Source organism: Chroicocephalus ridibundus, chromosome Z (assembly GCF_963924245.1).
Source record: "Chroicocephalus ridibundus chromosome Z, bChrRid1.1, whole genome shotgun sequence".
NCBI classification, from domain to species: Eukaryota; Metazoa; Chordata; class Aves; order Charadriiformes; family Laridae; genus Chroicocephalus; species Chroicocephalus ridibundus.
This window is the reverse complement of record NC_086316.1, coordinates 31,067,999-31,093,094: the sequence shown is the minus strand read 5'-3', so window position 1 is coordinate 31,093,094 and position 25,096 is coordinate 31,067,999.

Genomic DNA, 25,096 nt, shown 5'->3' with positions numbered 1-25,096 from the left:
CTTCCAGCTGGGCATCTCTGCAATGTCTGCAATGCTGTCCCACTGCCGTGAATATGGATTGAGTCTTTACTGATCTTCTGCACTACTTCAGACTCTTTTGTATTTCAAAGGTACAAATTTCAGCTTCAAGAATAAAAGCTAATCTTGATGCAATTGTACAAAAAAAAAAATCATGTAAACGGCATAAAATTAATTACAGCTATTAAGGGGAAACTTTCCACTGTTTTTCACCACTAACACTCTTTGCTCCAGCAAACTCAGCAAAGACCGCTGGACAATTAATAGCACACAAAGATAATTATGACATTACTATTCTTATGTTTAATTACTCAAGATACCTGTTCCTCACTTTCACCTTTATTGAGATGTTTTTTTATATACAGCATATTTTCTTACCCAAGAACTTATTTATACTTGATAGGATATTTTTACTGTTGCCACTAGAGGTCTATTCACTACTACAAATATAAAAGAAAGAGGCAAGCAATGCATTTTCTTCTCTGGATTTTATTTCTTCTAATTGCTTTTCAGTGTTAGTATTGGAATAATGTTCTAAAGTAACACGGCTGTAGATGACTTATAGTAATAGACATTAAATCAGAAAGCGTCACTATTTTTTTAAGGTGTATACAATTTGGTTTTACCAGTGTCATCCTTTTCGTTTGGTAATGGGCACGTTTTATTTTTTTTTCTTTCGGGACAGAGCAGTTATTTGCTGCACCCAGGTCCATGTGGCCCAGCTACAACACCTGATAAGTGTATAAATACATTCCCCTGCGATAAACAAAAGGAAATGCAAGTGTTCCCATCCTCCTCAGATTTGCTCCTGGGGAGATACGCTCAAGTTATCACAGACTTCAGTGGGATTTGTTTCAGCTCGTGTAAGCGCGGAGTCCATCCTTTTGTTCCCCAAGATTTCCTGCTCCCTCTTTCCCTCCTTCCATCTTTCTTTGTCAGAGTCCCTGTGAATGTTGCCTTTGCCCAGTTTATCTTTTCATCCCTTGCTCAGCGCAGCCTTCTATTTCAGTGCTACATCCCATGGTTTCTGTGAGGTTTCTAACACTTTCCCCCCGTTAGCCGACATTAAATGCATGCTTTCTTGCTGATTATCTGAAACACGCCTCTGCTCGGCTGTGGAGGGAAGGAACAATACTACTCTGTAAAGGTGGGGTTTGCAGAAAGGCTGAGCCCCAACTTCGTTCTGTTCCCATTGTTAATCAGGAGTAAAATTCCTGCTGACTTCAGCGAGACCAAAGTTAGGCTGAAATTCATGGCATTTGAAAACCTCTTTACATCCTCTGGATCCATTCTTCTAAAGGACTGAAATTAGAAGGCACTTACTGAACTCCACCAGTTTTTTCTCTGGTTGGTTTAAAAGCTATCCTGCCCGTCCTTTCCTCTTCACTCTGTGTAGCTTAGCGCAAGACAGGATCAGCTCAGTGCAGGACAAGATCACGTCTTACTCCAGGAGGAGAAGTGGTAGGAGGAAATCTCATATGGGAGAGAGACTTTCCTGAAGCGTTTTTTCTCTGGAATCAAGAAGCGTCAAATATGCAGAGCTGACTCTTCTGTTTGTCTCCAGAGCCATCATACAACATGACCTCTCATGCCATGCTGGCCCCACACCTGTGCCTTTGCCTTCCCTGGACACACCCTGGTTTGGCTCCATCCACCACCCCACCATGACCTTGGGTCCACCACTTGGCCTCCTCACACAGTTCACAGGCCATAGGAGACGTGTCCTGGGAATTGGAGGCGGAAACAGGATGGCCCTACTCTCTGAGCCTCTCACTCCCAGTGTACAAATGGGACTGGGAGAAGGAACGCCATCTGGGCCAAGGCTTGCCTGCCTGCGATTTACAAAATAATAACACAGACCTGGATGTTAAACTCGTGGATCACACATTGGGAATCTCTGGCTTGCTCAGTTTTAATCCCTGTCTCCTTGGCTTTGTTGCTGCTTCCATGTTTGCTGCACATGATGCCACCAGAGTCCGCAGAGCTCTTGGTGTCTGGGCAGCAGCGTCCTTTTCAGGAACTGAGCAATTGCTCAGCTCCAGGGTCAAAACCCTCGGGTCAGCCCATGCTGCCTGGGTGGCACCTCCTGTATCTCCAACACCAGGGGTTTGTCATGCCACATTTCCCAGTCCTCACTCCTGAAGTCTCTTGAGATCAGGAAGAAGGTGCTGGGGATGGTTCAGCAGTAACCTCCCAGCCTCCACTTCTTCCCCAGCACTGGTCACTTTTAAGATTCAGCCAGGAAAGGTAGGACCGGGTGATCCTTGAGGTCCCTTCCAATCCAGTGTTCTACATTTCTTTTATTGTTTATTCCACCCTGCTCAGCCTGCACCACTTCCCCCACCCTGCTCACTCCCTTTTTGTCCTGTGGACTGTAAAAGCTTGGGAAAAATTGGTTTGGAGAGGAAACTCACTTTCATCCAAGCTGCTTGCCAAGCACATGAATCTCAGGAAGTTTAGCCCTTTGAGTACCCTGTCCTAATCATTGGACTAATTGATCAAAACATCACTTTCAATGGAACAGTCAAATGCATCAGTCAACAACCTGTGGGCATTTTACAAATGAGTTTCCCTTCCAACAAAGATTGGTAATGAAGCTGAGCACAGGTAGGGAGGTCACCTCAGGATGAGCGTTTTTATAATTCATCTTGGTGTCTAAACAGCAGTTTGCAGCAGGAGAGGCTCAGCACTCTGCACAAAGACATATTGTTTGTCAGGCATTTACAGTATGGAGACACTGTTCTGACACATAAGATGGTGCAGATGAACCATTCCTGGCAACAGGTGATCCTCAAGATATAGCTCAAGGTTCCTGGGCAAACGCGGGTGAGCACTGGGGCTGTCTTACCTACCCCTCTCTGTGACTGTACGCAGTCCTCTCCTCACATTTTCTGTCTTGCCTTGCCTTGCCTTCTGTCATTTGAGGGTATAATTCTTTGTCTCACAGCAAGCTGTTGTAGTGAGAAGGGTGCTGAGAAGCGTGCTTGGATAGCATAAGAAACTTCTGCCCTCTTACTTCTTTTGAGACCTGGCTTGGAGCAGATTTGTGGAGCTCTGGATGCTGCTGGTGGATGGCTGTTGTGCATTTCCTGCTTTGCTTGATGCAGAGGTATGGTGCTTCTCCACTCTCCCACCGTGGTAGAGCATCCCAGAGAGAGATCCACAGTAGGAAACTTACTGCCTGCCAAGTCCAGCCCTCCTTCTCCTCAAGGAGGGAAGGTGTACGCCTTCTTGAACAAAATGTTTAACATGATCCATTTGAAGCGTTTGTATGGCCTCAGCCATTTCCCCTCGTGGCCACAAAGCTCCTGTATTCAAGCTTTGGAGTGAGGTCTGGTGTGGGATCCTCACTCCACGTGCCTGCAAAAGCTCCACTCATGACTGAGATTGGTGCCTGGCTGTGCCTTCGCTGTTTCCTCATGCCGTTTGGTCACGGAGATGACTCATTATAGCTCTGTGGTGTACAACCATTTCTAATATTTGAGTCTGCTTGCTTCCCTTCTGCAGTGCTCAAAAATTGTTCCTCTATATGGTTTTTACAGGCATGCTTCAGACCATGTGTGCGCAGAAGGGATGATCCTGCCCTAAAATGCTGATATGCTGTCATTCCTTTGGGACCTAAGGGTGGTTCCCCTTTCCCTTGCATCCAAAGCAGTACACTGAGACTCAAACTGGATTCAATGGGAGGTGAGCTGCTCCTGCTTTGGCAGGATTTTTGAAGTACGTGTTTAGGGTAGCTCTAATCTTACTGTAGCCGTACTTATCAGACAAACAGGCACTGACAAACACACTACTTCCATTGGCTTGTATAAATCTGAAAATAGGCCCAGGGAGGACTGGTAGATACCATCTGATCCCACAGCAGACTCAACAGATCAGGACTGGTCCCAATGCATGTTTCTCTGTACCACTCCTCCACACCTACCCTAAGCCAATTTAAAAAAAAAAATGGTTCCCATGCTTTCTGCCTTTTCTCTCCCCTTGTTTCCCATTGTGTCATTCCTAAATCTCCTGCTGCAACTCCCACCCATTTTCTATTTCTATTTTTTGAACCATGGGGAGTGGTTTATTTCTCTCTGCAATACAGCAAACCTCTGAGTATTTGAAGACTTATTCCCCAGTTCTCCTTGGGCTTCTTGTGTGCACATTAAACTGGCACAGGTTTTTTTAGCCCTCCCTGATGGGCTGTGTGCAGGTGAGCTGGGAGCAGGGTCCCTCACGCTCAGTGCCTTCCAGGCATCAAACAGATGCTGTGCACCAAGTCTGAATCTGCCCTGTCAGACTTTCAGGAGTATTCAGATCATGGACCTACACACCACTGTTTTCCTCCCAGCCGCCTTTCTCCCAAGCACTAATGAGGGCAATGTTTAACAGTGATTGGCTGTGCTGTTAAACCTCCAATGTTTCTACCCCAAAAAATCAGGAAGGGTTACCCACATGGCAGGCTTAGCCAACAGCCTCCCTAGAGGGCACTACCCCCAAAAGAGGAGAGAAAAGGAGAAATGAAATTTAATCACGCCTTTTGTGAAAATGCAAAGAGGACAGATATGCACGGTGCTTTGATTATGACTGATAGGATTTTGCTAGTGGGCTACTGCATTAATCAGGATGCTTATGAGACAATGGTAACTTCAAATATCAGAAGAAGAAAATCTGATCTGTACATACAAGGAGACAAAGTTCTGTCACTTGAGTAGCAAAAGAAGTCCAACCCTCATATACTTGAAGTATTTTCTATTTAAATCTGAGTCAGAATTCTGCCCATCTACTCTGCTCTGGTAACGCCCCACCTGGAGTACTGCGTCCAGCTGTAGGCCCCTCAGCACAGGAAAGACATGGACCTGTTGGAGTGGGTCCAGAGGAGGGTCACAAAAAGGATCAGAGGGCTGGAGCACCTCTCCTGTGAGGACAGGCTGAGAGAGTTGGGGTTGTTCAGCCTGGAGAAGAGAAGGCTTGGGGAAGACCTTATTGCAGCCTTTCAATACTTAAAGGGGGCTTATAAGAAAGATGGGGACAAAATTCAGCAGCACCTGTTGCAAAAAGACAAGGGATAATGGCTTTGAACTAGAAGAAGTAAGATTTAGACTAGATATAAGGAAGAAATTCTTTATGCTGAGTGTGGTGAAACACTGTCCCAGGTTGCCCAGAGAGGTGGTGGCTGCCCCATCCCTGGAAACATTCAAGGTCAGGTTGGACGGGGCTCTGAGCAACCTGATCTAGTTGAAGATGTCCCTGCACATTGCAGGGGGGTTGGACTAGATGACCTTTAAAGATTCTTTCCAACCCAAACTATTCTATGATTTTACGAAAAAAAGTAGTAACCTCCATCCACAGAGATTTTTATTGTTGATGTTGGGTTTGTCCATTTCACGGGTTTTGTTTCGTTTTCTTTCACCGTGCATTCCAAGTGCCACTTTTTATTCTGTTACTGTTTGAACAGAAATTAGCAATAAAATATTGAAATGCAAGTGTAGTAGAAAAGAAGTACACTTAAGGGCAACAAAGACATAGGGGGCATTACATTGCATTGGATTTTAACAGATTGCCCTGTCCTGAAGGTCACTGAAATTATCCATGCAAACCCATGGAGTTTTAGGGTAGGCAACCCTCAAGAAAGACACTCAGGCTGGAGGCTGGCTATGCATGTTTGTTCTAAGATATTCCTTCCGCTGATAAGTGGACAGACCTACCGAACCCCATCCACTGCTCTGCTGTGCAGGAAAGCTGCTCTGTGTGCAGGTCTGCTCGTCCGGCTGAGGTGGTGCAGACTGTCTCATCCTTTCTCCTAGCTGTGTGGTTAGGGAGGTCTGCCCATGGGGTAGGTGGAAAGGGAGATGTGGTTAGGTGTGGGGGAGCCCCAAAAGGAGGGTGTCAGTTGAACTTGCTTCTGCTCTGACAGAGATGTTTCATCCTTGCCTTAATTCAGCACAGCTCCCCGGATTTAGAGTGGGTTTTCCGTTTTCTTTGGTTGTTCTCCCCCTGCCCTCCCCACCCCCGCCCCCCTCAGTTTCCTAGCTGCTTGTTTGAACAGGACAGAACTAGAATGAAAACCACACATTATCTTTCTGGCAGCATTACCTGAAGGTCCCAAACAATACCATGGGATCACTGGGATGAGCCCTTTACACCCCTAAGCAAAGAGAAATGTGCTGCCATGAAGAGCTTTTAATCTAAAGCAGGATTTTTCAGCCCTGTTAACCTAGCCTGTGTTACATTACAGTCACCTACTGTTTTCACAGATTTCATCACAGCACAGATATCCATGGGCAGAAAGATGCTTTCGACTATGCTCTCCATTCCCAATGTGGTACAGCACACAGCTGGAGAACTGTTAACCTATACAGGTAATACAGGTAAAGGTTAGGGGATAGAGCTGTCATTTTCCAAAGGCAAAAAAATAAAAATAATACAAAATTTATTCTCCTCCCCTTAAATTTTCACTCCGTTCAAACACACCTGTGAATTTTGCACAGTCTATGAAGAGCTGAGCATGGCAAAGAACATGTCTCCATGGAGGCTTAGGACCATGAGTACTGGTTGTGCCCCTCAGTGGAAAGGAGGAAATGGAAATGTCAGCTTTTTTTTTCCTGTTTGGCACTTCTTTGAAGCTTTTTGGCTTTGCTCTTCATGTAACCAAAATGTCATATATGCATATCAGGGTAGGCCTTGTGCTGTTGACCGTGACCAATGTGAAAGAAGAGGTCTGCACACCCACGTGGGCCATGAACGCCAAAACCACCCCCCTGCATGGCCTTGAGGCATGCCATTAATCAGTGACTTAAAGGCTTTCTGAGTCGTGGAAGGAAAACCAGGCAATTTTCCCGATCTGGAACGACAAGCTGCTTTGCGTTCACGTTCCAAAAAAGCTCAATAGGAATAAAACGGTGAAAGGGTCACATCTTCACTACTTGTGAATCATAGGAGAGGGAGGACCCATCCCCACGGGCAGCAGCTGGGAAGCAGCGTGGTGAAAGAAGGCAGGGCACTTGTCCTTACATACTTCATTTTGCATCCAGAGGTTTAGAAGAAATCCTGCTGGCCTTGATGCTGAAGCTGTTTACTGTTTTTAGGCTTGACAGCATATTATTAACTGCAACGGCAGAGAACACCATCTGTCTTTTCCTGAGCTATTTGATCAGTCTGTGAGATGGAGGTTTTGCTGTTTTTTTAGAGGAAAAGGTTGTAATTGTCCTGATTTGGTGAAAGATCTTGAATTATCATATCTAAAGCAGAAATTTAAACTCTCAGACTTTTTTCCTTTCCTTTATGGCCTCTCAATATCCCAGCTCATTTTCTTTTGACAGTTTACTACTTTAAGTAATCATTTGTAGGCAATGAAGGAAATATAAGAAGACAAATAGGATGACAGAGTGGGACTTGCGAGGTTTTGGGGCAGGTCGTCACTTAACGTGTCTAGCTTAATAAGTAGTACTGGATGTTTCTTTTAATTATCATCTGAATTTTGATTTCTAATCTTATTTCCTCTGCAATTAATAGGACTTGAATTTTGCTTTTCTTCGCTTTTTTTTCCTTTTTTTTTTTAATTTTTTTCAAGTGGACTGTTGTCTATAGGTGGTTAAATTTGGAGGCCCTAGCACCTACCAAGCGACATCTGACAAAGGGTGTTAGTAGGAAGGCAGACTTAACTATACTTGGGAAGATCTTAGGATAAGTATCACAGAAACTGGAAGCATTATGAATAGGTGTATTTGGCGTATGTGCCAAGGTTTCATTAGTGGCGGGGCTGCAGCGATGGCTTCTGTGAGAAGACACCAGAAGCTGCCCCCATGTTGGATGGAGCCAGCCAGCTCCAAGAAGAGCAACCTGCTGGCCAAAGCTGAACACATCAGTGATGGTGGTAGCACCTCTGCAATAACGTATTTAAGAAAGAGTAAAAACTGCTGCCCAAGAGTCACTGTGAGAAAGTAGAGTGAGAATATGTGAGAGAAAGAACCCTGCAGACACCGAGGTCATGAAGAAGGAGAGAGAGGAGGTGCTCCAGGCACTGGAGCAGAGGTTCCCCTGCAAGCCATGGGCAAGATCACAGAGACTAGGGTTGTCTCCCTGCATGGAGGTCCGCAGTGGAGCACATATCCACCCTTAAGCCTACGGAGGACCCCATGCCAGAGCAGGTGGATGTGCCCTGAGGAAAGCTGCAGCCCATGGAGAGCCCGTGCTGGAAAAGGCTCCTGGCAGGAGCTCCAGCCCATGGAAAGGAGCCCATTCTGAAGTAGGTTTTATGGCAGGATGTATGGCATCATGGAGAGGAGCCCACACTGTGGCAGGTTTTCTAGAAGGATCTGCAGCCCAAGGAGAGGAGCCCACACTGGAGCAAGTCTTCTAGCAACCTTATGACCCTGTGTAGGTCCTGTGCTGGAGCAGTCTGTTCCTGAAGGACTGCAACCCATGGAAAGGACCCATGCTGGAGCAGTCTGTGAAAGACTGCAGTCCATGGGAAGGACTCAACATTGGAGAAGTCCATGAAGGACTGTGCTCCGTGCTGGAGCAGGGCAAGTCTGTGAGGAAGAGGGAGTGGCAGAGACAAAGTGTTGGGGACTGACTGCAACCCTCATTCCCCATGCCCCTGTGCTGCACGCAGGGAGGAGTTAGAGAAGCTGGGAATGAAGCTGAACCTAGGGAGAAGGGAGAAGTCAGGGGAAGGTGTTTTTACATTTGTTCTTATTTCTCATTATCCTACTCCATTTCATTGGCAATAAATTAAATTAATTTCACCAAGCTTAGTCTGTTTCGCTCATGATGGCAATTGGTAAGTGATCTCCCTGTCCTTATCTCTACCCATGAGCCTTTCATCATATTTTTCTGCCCCTGCCAACTTGAGGAGGCAGAGTGATAGAGCATCTTGGTGGGCATCTGGCAGCCAGCCAAGGTCAGCCCACCACAGTAGGCTCAAATCTTTTGGCAGGTTCTTCATTCAAGGTCAATGCAATTCTCACTGGCACTGGGGGTCTCTTTAGCTCTACACCAGGATGAGATGAGGAGGGGGACCTGGTTTACAAGTGAGAATCAGGCTCACTCTGAAACTAACTTGCTGACTTCCTGAACATAACTCCCTGCAACTTATCCTCAGAGAAGACACTACCCTTGTGCATCTCTGCTCCCTACTGTCTCTGTCAACACAGTGAAACACTGGGCGCAGTTGTTGTGCGTGTCTTGCTGTCTCAGTACCATCCCAATCACCAGAGTGTGTGGTGGTGTTGCTTTTGCAAAAGCAAGGAGAAACTTCCATGAGTAAACAGGTGTGTGTGGGAGTTCTTATAAAATGCAGGCCAAAGTAGCACAACATTGATTTTTACATTCCTCCCTTGCCTTTTTTTTGGGACTGCTATTGTGACTGATTACTCTCCCAGCCTCTCTGATAGGATTTATTTCAACCTCTGCTCAGGCAGCAAGGATGGGAGTTGTCCGTTCCCAGCCTCAAAATGTTAGCGGGGTCCCTGGGGGGTGATGGGAACAGGACCCCCCTGCTGTTCATTATATTCTTAATGCAGTAAACATGCAAATGCAAAAAGCCAGCTAATATTGTTATTATAGCAGTCCTGGATAGGTAAGGTGGAGATAGGTATTTTTTTCCTTGCAAAGTCTTGAAGAAAAGTTAAACGTTGTTCTGTAATAGTTGAGGAAAACAAAAATAAGCCCTCCACACTTTGCATTACTATGAATCAGAACTGAAAACTGTTTGACTTTATATAGCAAATGAGATGGTTTACTTTAAAATTCACATTTTGATAATCAAAACCAGATTGGGGCTAGCAAAACTCAGTATTTTTTTGAATAGTGTTCTTTTGCTTAAATTGCTTTAGAGAAAACATACAAACAAAGGAAACAAACCCCCGAACTTTTTATCTCTATTTTTTTCTGTTTCTGTAAAGGGTGTTCACCAGAAAAGGTAAAGAACAGATCAGTGCTGCTTCTGGGGGGGATTGTGATCCATAATAAACTAGTAACAGCAAAGTAAAGTACCCGTGCTGTCTGCTGAAAAAAGAGGGGAAGCTGTCAAGTGTTTTAGGGAACTCAAGTCCTGATTTGTAAAAGGTCAGTGAAGGAGATACAAGCCGTGCCGCTATCAGGTCTTCTGAGGAAACATGCCCATGAGGTGTTCAGACACCACGGCATGGTGAGTTGTAAGATCTGAGTGTGAGCTCTCAACCAAGCTGGAGCTGCGGAGGAATGGGGGGTTGTGGCTGCAGACTTCCTTGGGAGGTACCACAGAGCTTCATCTAGGGCCTCAAAGATTTTACAAGTGGAGCTGCAGCAGCTCATAACCTCCTGGGATTTATCAGAGAGGTGATGCTACCAGGGTGTCACACACTCGGCTGCGCCATATGATTCCCTTCACTGGTGAGGGAAAGACACTCAGGCATTTGTTGTTATTGTTGGCCTGGCCAAGCAGTTCCTGAAATGGTTTTTCAGGGCAAAAAAGAGAGGCACAGTCTCCACGCTCCAGAACTGAGTAGATGAAGTGTGATATGCTGGAATGAGCAAGGAATGTGGGAGGGAAAGCAGAACAACAGCATCAAGGACTTTCTGCTACTTTCTGCCTTTCCGTTAAGGTCTGCCTTTTCATAAGGTATCAGCAGCATTGGTATAAGTGTTGCTGCCATTGCCTGCCTGCCTGCCTCCTTCCAGAGCTTGTGGAAATGAATCTTGCAAGAGCCTTCTCAAGCATTAAGGAGTTACTGAGGAAGTCAGCAATGTTATCTCCATCTGATAGGCACCATGTATCAAACTGGTGAAACTCAGTGTGCTTTTTGCAGCAGGGACTTGCAATGAGACAACAGCTTCTCTAGACAGAGTTCACATATTTCAAACATTACTTTCAAGACAACAATGGTAAAAAGTTTTGTGCTGATCAGCGATAGAAGCCACAGGCATTAATGCAGCTGCCGTCACTGCCATACTGATAGTGAGTCACAGTTAAATACCAGCATAATGACATGGTGAGAAGCTTGAACATGTTCAGCTTGGTGAGTCCTTTCAGTGCTTTGGAGACTTATACCCGTTATGACAGCAGCTCCTAAGCCAAGGGAATTGCTGCCAGAGCATCTTGGGTTATATGAGTGCAAAATGGCTCTCCATCTCTTTATGTTCAGGACACACCCTTGGATGGAAGGACAAATTACCCACAATGTGTCTCCCAAGCACTGGGTTTGTAGAAAGAGTATATTTATTTGGAATGAGGAGACCACTGAACATTTAAGTCCTGCTTCTGTTTTGTCATCCACTCAGAGCAGGACGACAGACATATCCTTGGCCCTGCTGGCACAGCAAAAAACTAGCTCTTGCTGTGGTGGTGGTGGTGAACCAAGAATTCAAGGATAAATTCAGGGATGAGGATCCATCTCTAGAAAACAAAAGTAAGCAGCTCTGCGAGTGCAAAAGCATAGTATGCTCCAAAGTGTGCAGTTTGTCCAACACTATCCAGCAGAAGGGGTTAGTGGGGGAGGGAAGGAGTTATTTGAAATTGACCTCCAAAGTCTAGCGACTGGTCCTATCTAGAATGGCCCAGGTGTTGCACTTCTTGCTGTCACCCTTACTAAAAGGCAAGCAAGTCTTTCAGAACAAATCATCAAGTCCACCTTCTGGGCCCAAGACGGACTCATCTGTATCTAGATTATTGCCAGTGGAGGTTTGCTTACCCTGCCCTTAAAGACATCCTCTGGTAGAGGCACCACCACCTCTCTTGCTGCCTCACTGCTGCAGGAATACTTCCCTTCAGGTCTAGTCCAAGCTTCATTGCCACAACTTGAACCCATCACCCCTCCAGTTGTGGAAATTTGCTCTCTTTCTCTCTTTCTCCTTCTTAAGTATTTGAAACTTTCTGTCATTCTCATCTTGAATCTCTTCTAGTCTCAACAGAGAATCTTTCTCCCAGTTTTCCACTTTGTGGACTTTTCATTATTTCCACTGTTGTGCCGTGGAATGGGAATGGTTTCCAAAATGGGATACAGTACTGCTGCCATCCAGTGGAGAAGGGAATTGCTTTGGGTGTGCTGCATATGAAAACCGTCTTTGCACATCACAAACTTGCTTTCTTTTTCTTGTTTTTCCCACAGCAGCTCACCACCGCCTTCTCCTGTCAGCTTCTGCTTCATAAGGACCCTGATCAGCTGTGGCTTCCAGGTTCCTGGGCCCATCAGAGGGTGGGAAGCCCTCTCCACAGTTTGCATGCAAGTCTGTCTGAACCTCAGTGCTCTTCAAAGGGCGGGTTTTGAAGTGCAGCGGGGGTGAGTTCAAGCAGGTTGCTGAGCTGCCTTTGCAGCTGCCTACCTAGTTCTGGGCTGAACACAGCTCCACTGGATAAGCAATTGCATCTCTGTTTCAGTGTGTCATGCCAAGCAGGCAAAAGATTGCAATTTTGACTTCTTTTTTTTTAAAACCAGGTTAAAAATTACATACATCCTGCTTAGCCTAGCCAGCGAGGAAGCTGGGAGCTGCATGTGTGCTGGTCTACCATTAACAGCAAACAGAGCAGGCATAGGGTGAATCCCTTGATCTCTAGTATTACTTCCACCTGGCATGAACCACACCGATTTATCTAGCAGCTGTGACCTGAGGCCAGCGCACGGTCTCCAAGGAGCCCACAGGTGGCCTGGGAAATACAATGACCCTGGCATACTTGACATATTTGCCTTCTGTGTTTTGGGGTTTTTACGGTGCTTGCTGAAATTTCTCATGAATTCACATAACTCCTGGATGTAGTGACTTTTAAGCGAGTCCCAGATATCTCAGGAATTGCAATTAAATATAAAGAAGTTGGCAAAAACGGACCTTTTCCTAGCTGTTATGTGCATTGAAAGATCTTTTAAACACATTGGAACACATATGTTTCAGTGCACTAACACTGTACACCTTTTGCCTCGGTTTAGAGAAGCCTTTAGCTCTCCCACCACCTCACCAGAAATTCCACATCCTGAGCACAGAAAAAAGCCTCATAAAGCTCCTCACCAACTTGCAAAACCCACTGCCCATATCCCTCATGGAAGAGAGTGCTTCCCCTTCATAGGTCACTCTGGAAAACCTGAGTATCTACAGCACAAACAGATGCTAAAGAGAGAATGTGAGATTTAGCAATGAGGGTCGCTGGTGCATGCCTGCTCAGTGACTTGATTTGTTGGGTTTTTCTTAACCACAGACACAAAAACATGCACCACAAAGAAAACAGCACAGAAAGGAGAGAAAGGAGAAGAAAGCTGGTTCTTTACTCCTCCTGGGGTACAAAAGGGACTGTTTGGGTTTTACAGCCTACTGCAGTGCCAATGGCACCTACATGCTGTTGCTCCTGTGTTTTTGTTGCATACATAGTTTGCCAACCTTTTTTTGGTTTAAGTGGCAGGAAAGGTAATGTTCCTATTACAGTCTGACACTGTGGAAAATGTGATAGCTCACAGAATAGACCTCTGCCAGTGTAAAAAAAAAAATAAATGACAGTGTAAACCCCATATTTTATTCTTTCTTTGACAAACTTACCCTCTAAGCTCTTGCTGCCTACTTTGATGCTGGGCTGAGGCTCCTTTCTCAAACCCACTTCAAAGCTCCCACTTTGACAGCTTCTGCTAATGTGACCCATCTTTCCCTGATACAGCTGAATTATCCTGATGCAAAGTACAAGCAGCAGACATGATGCAAGTATCCCCTGCTTGTGTTTGGTCAGAAGATTTAAGCACAGAGGTAAAAACAAACAAAACCCAATCACAGTACTTCTGTAACAGTAACATCTGAAACCGCAAGTAAGCTCAGGGCTCCGCAACATTAGGACTCATAAGGTACACAATAAAATAAAATCCCTGGTCTCTAGAGGCGAGAAAAAGGATGTCAGACAGTAACTCACTGGTCCAGTGGTAGGGCTGTAGTTAAGTAACTTGCCTAGTTTTACACTGAAAATAACAAAAAAAGGCAGAGGCAGGAGCTTATCTGGGCCAGTGTCTTAAGTGCAAGATATTGTTTCAGCAGATTGTTATTAGACTGTTCCACCCACACAGCACTTAGATGAGACACATCTTAATGATACTGTCCTCTCATCTGTGCTTTTATACAAGATTAGTTTTTTTTTTCTCCAGAACAAAACAATTTATCTCATAACTTCTGTGTTATGAAAGTTTAACTGTTTTGTCAGTCGTACTGGTCACTGTCTATTTTGTGTCACGTAACTACCAGGTTACCCTGACATCAGAGCCATTTGCTGCTGGGTACGTATTGCAAGACTGCTACCACAGCTCAGCCCCTTCAGCAAATATCTAGGATAGGATCCCAAACCAAATTATTTTCTACCGCTCTTTGCACTAAGCCAAGAATATTAGCCACTTTATAATAAAGAAAAGAAGTCAAACTGTTTCTTTGCAGTACTACACCTTTAACCATTTATTTCTGAGTGCTTTAACAACTTTCCATCTGACAATCTTTGACCACAAGAGAGTATCCACTTTAATCATTGTTAAGGAAGAAAGTACCTGGCAGATCTGCTGGATGAAGCAGGACGGTGAAAATACAACTGACACCGGCAAAGTTGCAGATTTGTACTTTGCGGCCGTATCCAGGTCCTCTCTAAACATTTTCATCTCTACCTTTTTACTATTTAAATGCAAGCTGTAGACAATGTTTGAGCAACCACAAAACAAAACACACCACCTGCTTCGCAGACCTTAGAGGCTAAAAATAGACAGGATGAGTTAATACAATTTAAGAGGGAACAAGGCAGGTGAAGTGAATTGCCAAATGTCACCCACCAAAGAAAAAGCCTCTTAAATACAAGTAAAGAAGGTAACCCAGTAAAGTAAATTAAATTTTACCAGACTCCTGCTCACTCAACTGTATAGCTTTTTCAAAGCCAAAGCCTGTTTTTTGTCATGGTTTGACCAGCACCAACCAGCAAGACATGCATTCAAAGAAGACACACTTGGATATGCTTGAAAGTCGACAAAGTGTCCAACAGCTGTAAAAGATAAACCAAAATCCTTGAGGAACTTTGCAAGGGCAGGTCTGATTTTGACCTTTGTTATACAGATGGAATCAGAGCTATTCTGCGACAAACAGAAAGAAATCACTTTGATGCATTAAAATAGGAAAATATTGATAAAGTTCAGATGATGATTTCTACGGTGAGGCACCAAAGAGGGGGGGCGAAAGGGTGTAACCTGTCATAATCCTAGCCAGGATCCACTGGAGCACCCTCCTGCCATGGCCACCAGTTGGATGGAGCTCATCGTTTTGTTGCGTGGGACTCGTTGACTCACGTCCTCCCATCTGGAGATGCTTGCTTGGCAGGCCACCCACGAACAGCTACAAGATCCGGTCATGCAGAGGCAACGCGCTGGCTCGGACTGCTGCAGCTCCTACTATCATGGAGATGCCTGATGGCTCGGTGAAGGCCTGATGGCTCGGTGAAGGCCTGATGGGTCGGTGAAGGCCACCACCAAGCTGTCCTGCTTGCCAGCGTGAGGAGCCCTTTGCTTGCTAAGGGGGCTGGGAAGAGTTGCCCGGGCTCCATAGGGACATAGGCACGTAGGAGCCAGGGGCCTGCAAGCAGGATGGGGGAGCAAGCTCTGGCAATACACTTCCCAATCAGCCTCCTCTGGCACTGCACAAGAACTCGGCACTTACCCCACCCTGACCTCTTCCCCCCGTGTGGTCTGCGCGGCGTGGTGCCAGAGCTCGGATGCAGTACTGCTGTATTCCTTGGAGCAAGCCAAGATTTTTATTTTATTAAAAAAAAAGAAAAAAGGAAAAAGAAAAAACAGCTCTCTCTTCTGAGAATGGGATGGTGCCCAACAGATGCAATGAAAAGAAATTAAATGGTGCTAATTTGTTGATCGCTTACACTGCCATGAACATGTCTAATAGCAAATTTATAACCTGACTGCACCCCAGCTGAAAAATCACTGTGCTTGGAAGAGGAAAGCCCTGTAAGAGTGCTGCTGTGTTCCTTAACTGATTTTTCAATGGTTATGACCCACATCCATGCCTCTTTGTACAAGACACCTCTTTCCCTTTTCTGCTCCAGTTTAATGGGTGCCTGGCACAGGAAAAGGAAAAGGAAATGAGGCAAACCTGGAGGAGGACAGAGGCATAAAGGTGGGTGGAAGCAGGGCAAAGGGAAATGGGGACATCATTTGAACAATGCTCATACTTGACAGCGGCAGGGTTTAACGTGTGACAGAGGCTCATTCACATGGGCAAGGGTGGACCTTGGGGCCTCAGAAGGAAGATGATGTTGTTGCAGGAAGCAAAGAGGAAGAGGCCAGTGCTCTCACTCATCTATTTGCTCGTCAGGCTGGAGGAAGTAAGATTTCCTTATGTTAAAGGCCAGCAGTAATGAGTCCCTTTCACAGCAGGGAAAAAGCAGAAGAGAGGACTTGTTCCTCTGGTGTACCTCTGGGTATCAGACTGGCTGCTCTGGAGGCCAGGGTGACTCCCACATGCTTCCTCTTTGAGGGCTGCAAAATAAACCAGGAAAAAGAGAAAGCCCCAAACCTAGCGATGCTACATCAATGAGGGGACAGCATCGCTTTAAAGTTTCCCCTTTATTTTAAAAAGTTGAATATGACCTCTTAATACCACAGCGAATAAAAACAAAATGAGGAAGAGGCTAAATAAAGCAAAGGGAATCGGTTATGGGAACTGCCTCAAAAATGAAGGGAACCTTTTTACTGAACTTCCCACTGGGAGAAGTGGTATGAGCATTACTCTGTCTTATCTGCATCAGCAATTCCAGCAATCAAGTGGGAGGATCAAGAGAGGCTCACATGTTCTGCCAGTAAGGATTTGGCTTGCTTGTGAATGGGACAGGAGGACACCAAAATTAATGACCTTCAGAACCAATCAGTGTTAAATACATGCATATGTAGGAAGGTGTTACTAATAGCCTGTAGTAAGAAGCAACACTGAATTACACTGCCTGGGAGTAGATTGTTAGTCAGAGTCGTGAGCTTACTTTATTTCTCCCCACCTTCACCCCAGGGAAAAAAAATTATCAGCTCTTGCCCCTATTCTGGCTCTTGTTCATTTGTTCCTTCTCTTCCAAGCTGGCACGGCTGAGCTACCCGCAGCACTGGTGATCACAAAATCACATTTCTCTCCCCTCTTCATCCTGTTGCCTACAGGACTGCCAGGTTCTGGGGACAGGCTGCTCTGCCTGGGTACTTGTGAAAGAGAGGGGTTATGCCAAGGAATAAGCAGACTGTCTGAAAACTGAGCACATGGATCAGTGTTTGGCCTTAAATGAGGACATAAAATATATTATGATGTGTGAGTGTTAGAGCTGATCCAAGTTTTCATATTCTGAAATCCTGAAGGGGATTACTAATCTAATTTCAAGGGGAAAAAAAAAAAAGTGGGGGGAAACTGGTCTTCAAAAATGTTAACAATTTCTTGCCCCTTTACACGCACTCTGATTAGCATGCTGCACAGATGAGAAGACTGGGGTACTCTGCAAACCTCAGGCTGGGTCTGGATTAGGTGTAGGTGATGATTCTGATGTTGGACTGAGACCAAAGCCAGACCAGGGGTCATGTTCACAGCCATCAGCACTGATTTTTACAAGCTGCTCTCAGAAGCAGCTGCCGGCAGGAAGCTCTAAGGGCTGTTTGATCTCGTAAGATTTTCTCTACCTGGTATGCTGGCAGTTCTGCAAGATAACACTTTGCTAACCTCTTGGAAGACTTTCAGGAATTTCCACAGGAAAAAAAAGAAAAACAAACAGGAGGCCAGGCCCTGGAGCTGCACTGCAGGAAAAATGACAGAGGCAAGTTTAGAAGATTCACATCTGGAATTCAGAGAGGTGTGCTGAGAGCAGCAGCTGATGTAGCCTCGTCTGCACGGCTTTGGGCTAGCCACTTCCTCCACGGGCAAGCCACGTTGACGTAGGCCATAAAGGTCTGTGTGCAGGAGCTGTCTCTTACCAGATGCTCTTGTGGCAACTGGCACCTGGTCTCAAGAAGTAGCTCTGTGGCTACTCTAACACATATAATAAAGCTCTGGTGCAAAGCCCTGTCCTTCCCAGTTAGAGTTTGTTACCTTGTGTTGAGCTGCAGGAAAGAAGCCAAATCCTTGAGCTTTTAAACACCCTAACTGAGATGGAAGGAGAGCTATCGAGGACCTCACTGACAGCTGCCAAGCTTGCAATCCCACCAAAAGGCAGATCTACAAGGATACAAAACTGAAAAGAGTATTAAGACAGTGAAGAGATCATTAAAATAGCCTCCCTTTAAAAAGCTTTCTGGAACTCCACAAAGGGTCCTTTGCTTTTACTATACTCAGCTGCTTCCTTTTTGCAGTCACTGAAACGAAGAAATCCACTACAAAAATAGCATGGCTAAACATCATGAGGAGGCGCAGGGCAAGGGGCTAGAATGAATTCTCTTGGAGCACAGTACATCCTATGAATGAGTCTCTTACCAAAAATAAGTACAGGACATCCAGTACATGGGAATATCACCATGCTGGGATCTAGGGGTGTAAGTGTATCCCAGGACATTTGTTCCAGCTACTGGTGCCTATAAAGCTGGGAACGGCTTAGGGAAGGCCTCTACTACACCTTGCTGGTGGGACAGTCCAACTGATTATCAGCAGCAGCAAAGCCAAATCAAAGTATGATTTACATGGAAGGTGAGACAAAACAAGTGCAGTGTTTTTTTCTGACATTACTTTCCATGGTGCGGATTTCATCAGAAGGTTTCGAGCAACCAAGCTGCGATGGCTGTAAGAACAGCTTGAAGTTATCCCTCCTGAGCTGGAAGCTGCCACTTCCCACCGAGCATCAGTGCCTGGTGCTCTGACCGCTCCTTCTCTGTGCCAGAGTCAGCTAAGAGTAGAATTCCTGCAAAATCTCTGTCAGATGAGTAAGGCACATCCAGGCATTTCCACACTGAGTATGGCTCTATGGGATGCAGCAGGAAATCAATTCTTACTTTAACTTAATTCTTAAGTGGGTAGTATTTTATGGGGAAAAAAAAATAAATAAACAAGTAGGAAAAGGAAAGGGGATAGGCAAAATTGGCAACTTATAACCCTTTGGGAACTGGTGACTTTGGGCTATTAAACCACTGAGTAAATGGAAATTTATCTTGATTACCTGACCTAGGACCTCTGGCAGGTGAAGGAGGCATTGCTGTGTTGATTAATGTCTCCTCCACGTCTCAGAGAATTTCTCCGCAACTGAAAGGGCTAAAACTTGATTTCTCTACAGGAGGTTACTGCCCACATTGCGGGAGAAGGAGACCGGAGCATATGTCTGCGCCGCCGCAGGTCTGTAGTCAGTCAGGCTTTTAGCTTTGCCTGCCAGTAAGCATGCTGGGCGGTGAACGGTGGCAGCTGAGACAAAGACACATGTCCCCTCCTGCTGCCCCGTCCATGGAAGCAGAAAACCTTGGGTAGCAGGAGACTGAAAGTAAGCAGCACCCCAACCCCTGCCCAGCAAGGATGGAGAGGGGACACCGGTCAGAGTCCTGACAAACAGTTTCTGAGCAAGAGAACAGTGTCAGGCAAGAACAAAGCAGAAGACTTGAGAAGAAATTGCAGGTCTTGGGCTGGATTATACACGTATTGCACACTAAGTGAAGGGTACTGATGCCCTGGAGAGCCGTCTTCACCGACTGTGGTCTTATAACTGTTGTAAAATGCATCTGAATTTCCACTACTGGCTATTGTTCAAGAAGTGTTTTGCTCTAAATATACAGTCTTTGATGCCTATTAAAAGTTATGCTGAATATGTTACTTTGTCAAATATTGTGAAATATGATTCCATTACCACTGACATGCGGTTAGAAAATACCACACAATCTATTCTGAGGTGCTTCAGCTTAATCTGCAGCCACATTTTGCTAGACAGATGCAACTTCTAGATTTGCACCTGCAGAAGTGAAACCAGCGTTCAGTCCAAGTCAGCCACTGAAAAAGTTGTGCTGCATAGTTAGACCTGCACTTGCTGTATGGTGAAACTAACATTTCAGTGCATTTCTGGATGCTGCAGAGTATGAAAGACAACACAGTCCAAATGGAGAATGACAGGATCAGATCTCAGAACATGCTATTTGCCCAGTGCTGTTTTATTAAAAATATTTTTTTATAGAAAAGAGTACACAGTGGACAGAGAAGTCAGAAGGTTTGGGATCAGAATTACCATCAAAACACCTTGCTCTTTGGAAAACCAGTACCACTGGGTAGGAGCAGTTCCACGCTGGGAATTCTGGCCTCTCCAAACTGCACTGCACACTCAGAAATTAAGACTGGACCACATCTAAGATGTCATTAGTTTTTTGCTATCTGCTGGAAGATCACTTGCTGTCTCTTGCCTTCTTTACTTATTCCCAAGGGGAGAATGAAAGAACAACTCCTGCTTGATTCAATGCTACCCCATAAGAAGAGCTCCCTGCCCTGCAGGACAAAACGTAAGCTAAACTGTACCCTCATCAGCCTGACAAGAGTCACTGGTGTTTCAGCAATGAGCTATGAGCTTTCTAAGCCTTCGAGCCTTTTAACTCTGGGACACTGGAATCAGTTTTCAGCAAGATTTAATACAGTAAATCAGAAGAACAAAAGAACCCCAGATCAAATTGTTGCAACTTTGCTCTGAACTTCATTTCTTTGCTGCTTCATTTAGATCCAAACCACTTTCAACCAGTAAGTCTGGCAAGTGAAATGGCTGAAGAAAATATGCAGGGCTCAGTTAAACCTAGAGGAAGTAAAACGTTACTGAGGAAGAGGAAACCACAAAGGAAACCTGCTCGTACAGTGCAACTGAAGGATGCTGCCAAGAATTTCAGGTGGTAGGACCTCTTGTTTTCTGCTGGGTCAGTTCTTCATTGGCTGTATTGAGAGCAGAGTGCCCTCTGAAGGCACCACCCCAAACTATCCTTCAACAACAGTGTCCCCTCACTTGTATATGGCATCAACTCTGCCATCCAGGACAGGGGCTGTCTGCAGGGGTGTGCAATGTCCCATCCTATTGCTGCCTGCAAGCTCATCTTTGTGCAGTCTGTGGGCTTTGCTTCTACTTGTCTGATGATTAGCTCAAGCAGAGTGGGGTGTTGCTGGGGTTAGACTTAATATTACACTGTACTTTGCAGTGCAAGTGCACCCCAGAACAGTCCCCACCTCTTGCAACTTTCAACACACACATCTACTTCTATGACCAGGCAAATGAAACAGCAAAATTATTGCATGGTGTCCGCAGGCCATGCTTGGCTAGATCTCTGCTAGTAGTGTGAAATGCTGCTGTCAACCAAGGTGTGTGGTGGTATGAATTGAGGTCTCTGCTGGTGGTTCATTTTATTCTATTGCCTTTATCCTTGCATTGTAGTTTAAGCCAGGAGAGACAAAACATACACCTTAATAATTAAACAACAATAGGATTCAAGTGAAGGAATTTGAGTGTCTATCACCTCAGTGAAACAGTAGTCAACAGTGCAGAGAACACTACAGAGCTACATGTAGAAAATAAGTTACCTCTATTTCCCTGAGGGCTATCAGCAGTTGGGAGGAGCAGGATGCTGAGCATGGTGGCTCTGGCCATGTGAGCTTGGTCCCAGGCATCCCTGGAGGTCCTCCACAGCCAGGTGTCCCCCAAGACAGAGTTGTGCCATCCCCCACTTCTGGCAGAGGTAGACTAGGAGAGCATGTTCCAGGCCATTGGATCTTTACCAGCCTGCGGACTGTTCTGAGCTGTTGCTCATTGATTCTCATAACAAGATGCTGAGAAAATATCCTCAGGTAAGTTTAGTTTTGTTACTTCTATCAGTTGCACGTTTTTTATATTGCACCTGCCCAGTTGTCCTTCATCTAACAAAAATTACAACCCTAACAACAGAGCAACATACTGAAAGTCAAAATGTGGGCCTCTTCCATCAACCAAACTACTTGACCAATGCCATCTCCATTGACGAGGACACACCAGCATAGAAAATAATACACAACCCAGTCAGAGATGCTGGCAGAAATGACCATGGTTTATCTATCCAGCTTAGACTTAAAATCTGCTAGACAAGACCTAAGACCTCATATGTTGCCAGTTTCCATTTAAAAGGACCACTGAATTTTTCTCTGCTGTTTCCTGTCTGGTATGTTTGATGGGGCACACCTTTCTATTCAGTGTTTTCTAGTTCTAATTTGCTATATTCCATAGTTTTCAAATTCCACACTCACTAAGCACTCTGTAGGCATATATCCACATTCTAGGTCATCACAACATCTGAAGATCTGACCTTTTAGGTTGACCACCTCAGTATTACCCTTGTAAGTCTATCTGTCGGTTTCTGTTCTAAAAACACTCCTGGGATAAACAAGATTATTTCATATTGGTGAGATGTGACTTTTCCAGCACAGCAAAATTAAGATGTGGTATCTGATGAAATGCAAGGCCTGATATTTGCTACACAAGAACGATACCTATTTTAAATGACAATTCATAACATCTTTACTATAAATCACTTGGACAACTGCAATCGCTTGTTTTGGTTCCCATATAAAGGTCAAAATGTCCTAGCGAACACAAGTTCTCTACAAATAGTAGGAGCTAATACTCTGCATGACTAAATGCCTGATAGAGACAACACATCACTTAGAGCAGATCTGGACATAGCAGCAGAGTTTATAAAAATATTGGATCAGATTTTCTGATAGGCCTGTCTGCAGGCAGCGTGGCTGACGGGCAGCAGAAGTGGCATAAATGGCTTTTTGCCATCATCTCACACTATATCTTCCCCATGGCTTTATCTAAGACTGACCTCATCTTATCTGAAAAGCCATAGCACTTATGACATTAAAAGCACGTGTGTTTGTATCTCAGTTTAGTCTTGAACTCCCAAAAAGTCGCTGCTTTTTAAAAAAATATCATTGTAGAAAGACAGCAGAATGGTCACACAAATGACAAAACAAAAAGAAAGGTCCACATTTATTTTAATCTTCAAAAAATTCATGGTTCAGAAGAGACACAGGAGAGGCCAGAATCAGGATTATTGGGGTGTTTGTTGTTTTATAGCACTATTTAGGACATTTTTATGAGGAAAGCTGAACACCAAATTGTATTACAGAAAGCTTCCAAGAGCAACTTTTTGTTTTAAGACCGTAAAAGGCAAAAGTAAACTGCTTTTCCTCTGTGTGATCAAAGACCCAGCATAAAAAGTGTCAGGAGCATTTTAAATGCCAGTTCCTGTACTCCCAATGTGTGTATCTTGGATTTCTTCCAATATGGGAGCAAGATGGACTTTTATTTTTATTTTCTTTTTAAATGGAAGAACGCTGCCAAAATACATAAGGAGAAGGATTAAAGCCAGTTGCTTTTTGTTGGTTCTTGGGTGGGAACACTGCCAGGCAAAGCTGTATGATGAATTCCCAGGGAATTTCACTCTCAAAAGCCAGCTTCTGGATTTCCCTCATTTGGGAAGCTCTCCCTGAAAGGGATATTCATATCTAGGAATCAGCTCAATGCAGAATTGTTGTGCTGGCAAATTGGCTGTTGGCTATTCAAATGCTGCTCTGCATAGCAGCCTTTGCTGATTTTTTTTTTTCTTTTTTTTTTTTCTCTATGTTGGGATGACTGGTGAGCTGGGCATGTTTCAAAAGCAAGATTGCAGAGCACCCTGGGTAATCCAAAGTGTACTCTTACAAAAGCAAGGAAGAGAGCGTTGCTCTTGGTATCAATAGCTGCTAACACTGAATCTCCAGGGTCTCTTGCCAAGGCTGAACAATGACCACAGACACATTATTTCTGTCTTCTCAGAGCCTGTGACGATGTTGCAGCTGTTATCCTATAAAGAGACAGAGGGCTATCTCTTGCTACTAATCTACCCTGTGCCAATCATTCTCACTGTCCTGTATCTCTCCTTTGTTTTATTAGGTGGCCACATTAGTGAGGGCGAAAGGAAAATTTTTAAAGGAAGCTGCACCTTCCCCAAATCTTCTTGCTATCTATATAAGCAGAAGCAAAGGATGTGAAAAATCAGACAAAAGATGCAATTCCGAGAACTGTTTTGAGATGGCAATGGTTTTGTCAACTGAAAAAAAAAAATCTGGGCAGGAACCACACTTCATATTTTTCATACGTCAAGGAGACATTAGAGATTAGAAATCTTGAAAGATTTCCTCAAGGCTTTGCAATAAAATCCTGTACTGTATAGAAAGGCTAGACCCATGATTAAAGTATTAGACAGGGCCTCTGGATTTCTCTTCCTAGGAGAGTAACGTATTTTTTACATGTCTATGGATCACTTCATGCCTCTATATTTCTGCCTGTAAAATGGGTGCAATAACATCAATGTACCATGGGTAAATTCTTGAGCTGTTTTGAGACATTCAGAGGCTGCATCGATGGTGGGGGGGGAAAGTGCTAAGAAACAGCAATATATAGTATAGATATTATACAGAAAAACTAAGCAACCTGTCACACATTTCAGTTGGCTTCAGCAGATAGCAGAGAAAGAAAGCAAGAGCATACATCATTAGCCAAGCATGAAAGCCACATAATTCACCTTTAACTTACAAACTTCTGCGATTTTGAAATAAATTATTTCTCTGTTCATTAGTAAGAGGCATTATTTAACTTTGTAATAAAAGTCCAAATGTTCTAATTATTGCTGAACCCTGATGCTGATATGTAGCTCTTTTAAAGTTAGCAGTAATCATTTGCAATACAGTAAGCAGATGGAGACCCCATCAGAAATCAATGTCCCATTGTAATAGGTCCTGTGTGTCTAGACAGTCAGAGACAGGCCCAGCCTTTGAAAAAGATTACGGGCTGAATAGACAAGAGAGACAAAAAATGTGGAGAAGAAGCCAGCAGACCACAAATGAAGTGTTGTGCTCAGGTTCCCAGTGCTGGTCCCTGGTGAAACGGAGATGAGGATATGCCTGGGGGTGCTGTGGCTGAGTGCCTCGCACATTACCTCCCACTTAGGGCCCAAAGTAAGGACTGCTGAAGGGCTCCTGCTGCCAGTAAGAATAACAATGAAAGAAAGATAACAGGATCAGCCAGGGATTCTGCAGCTGAAAAGGGCTGACATGATATTTATCAGCTGTCTGCAGGAGGGAATCATACTGCTTTTGCACAGATGGATGTGCACATAATCAA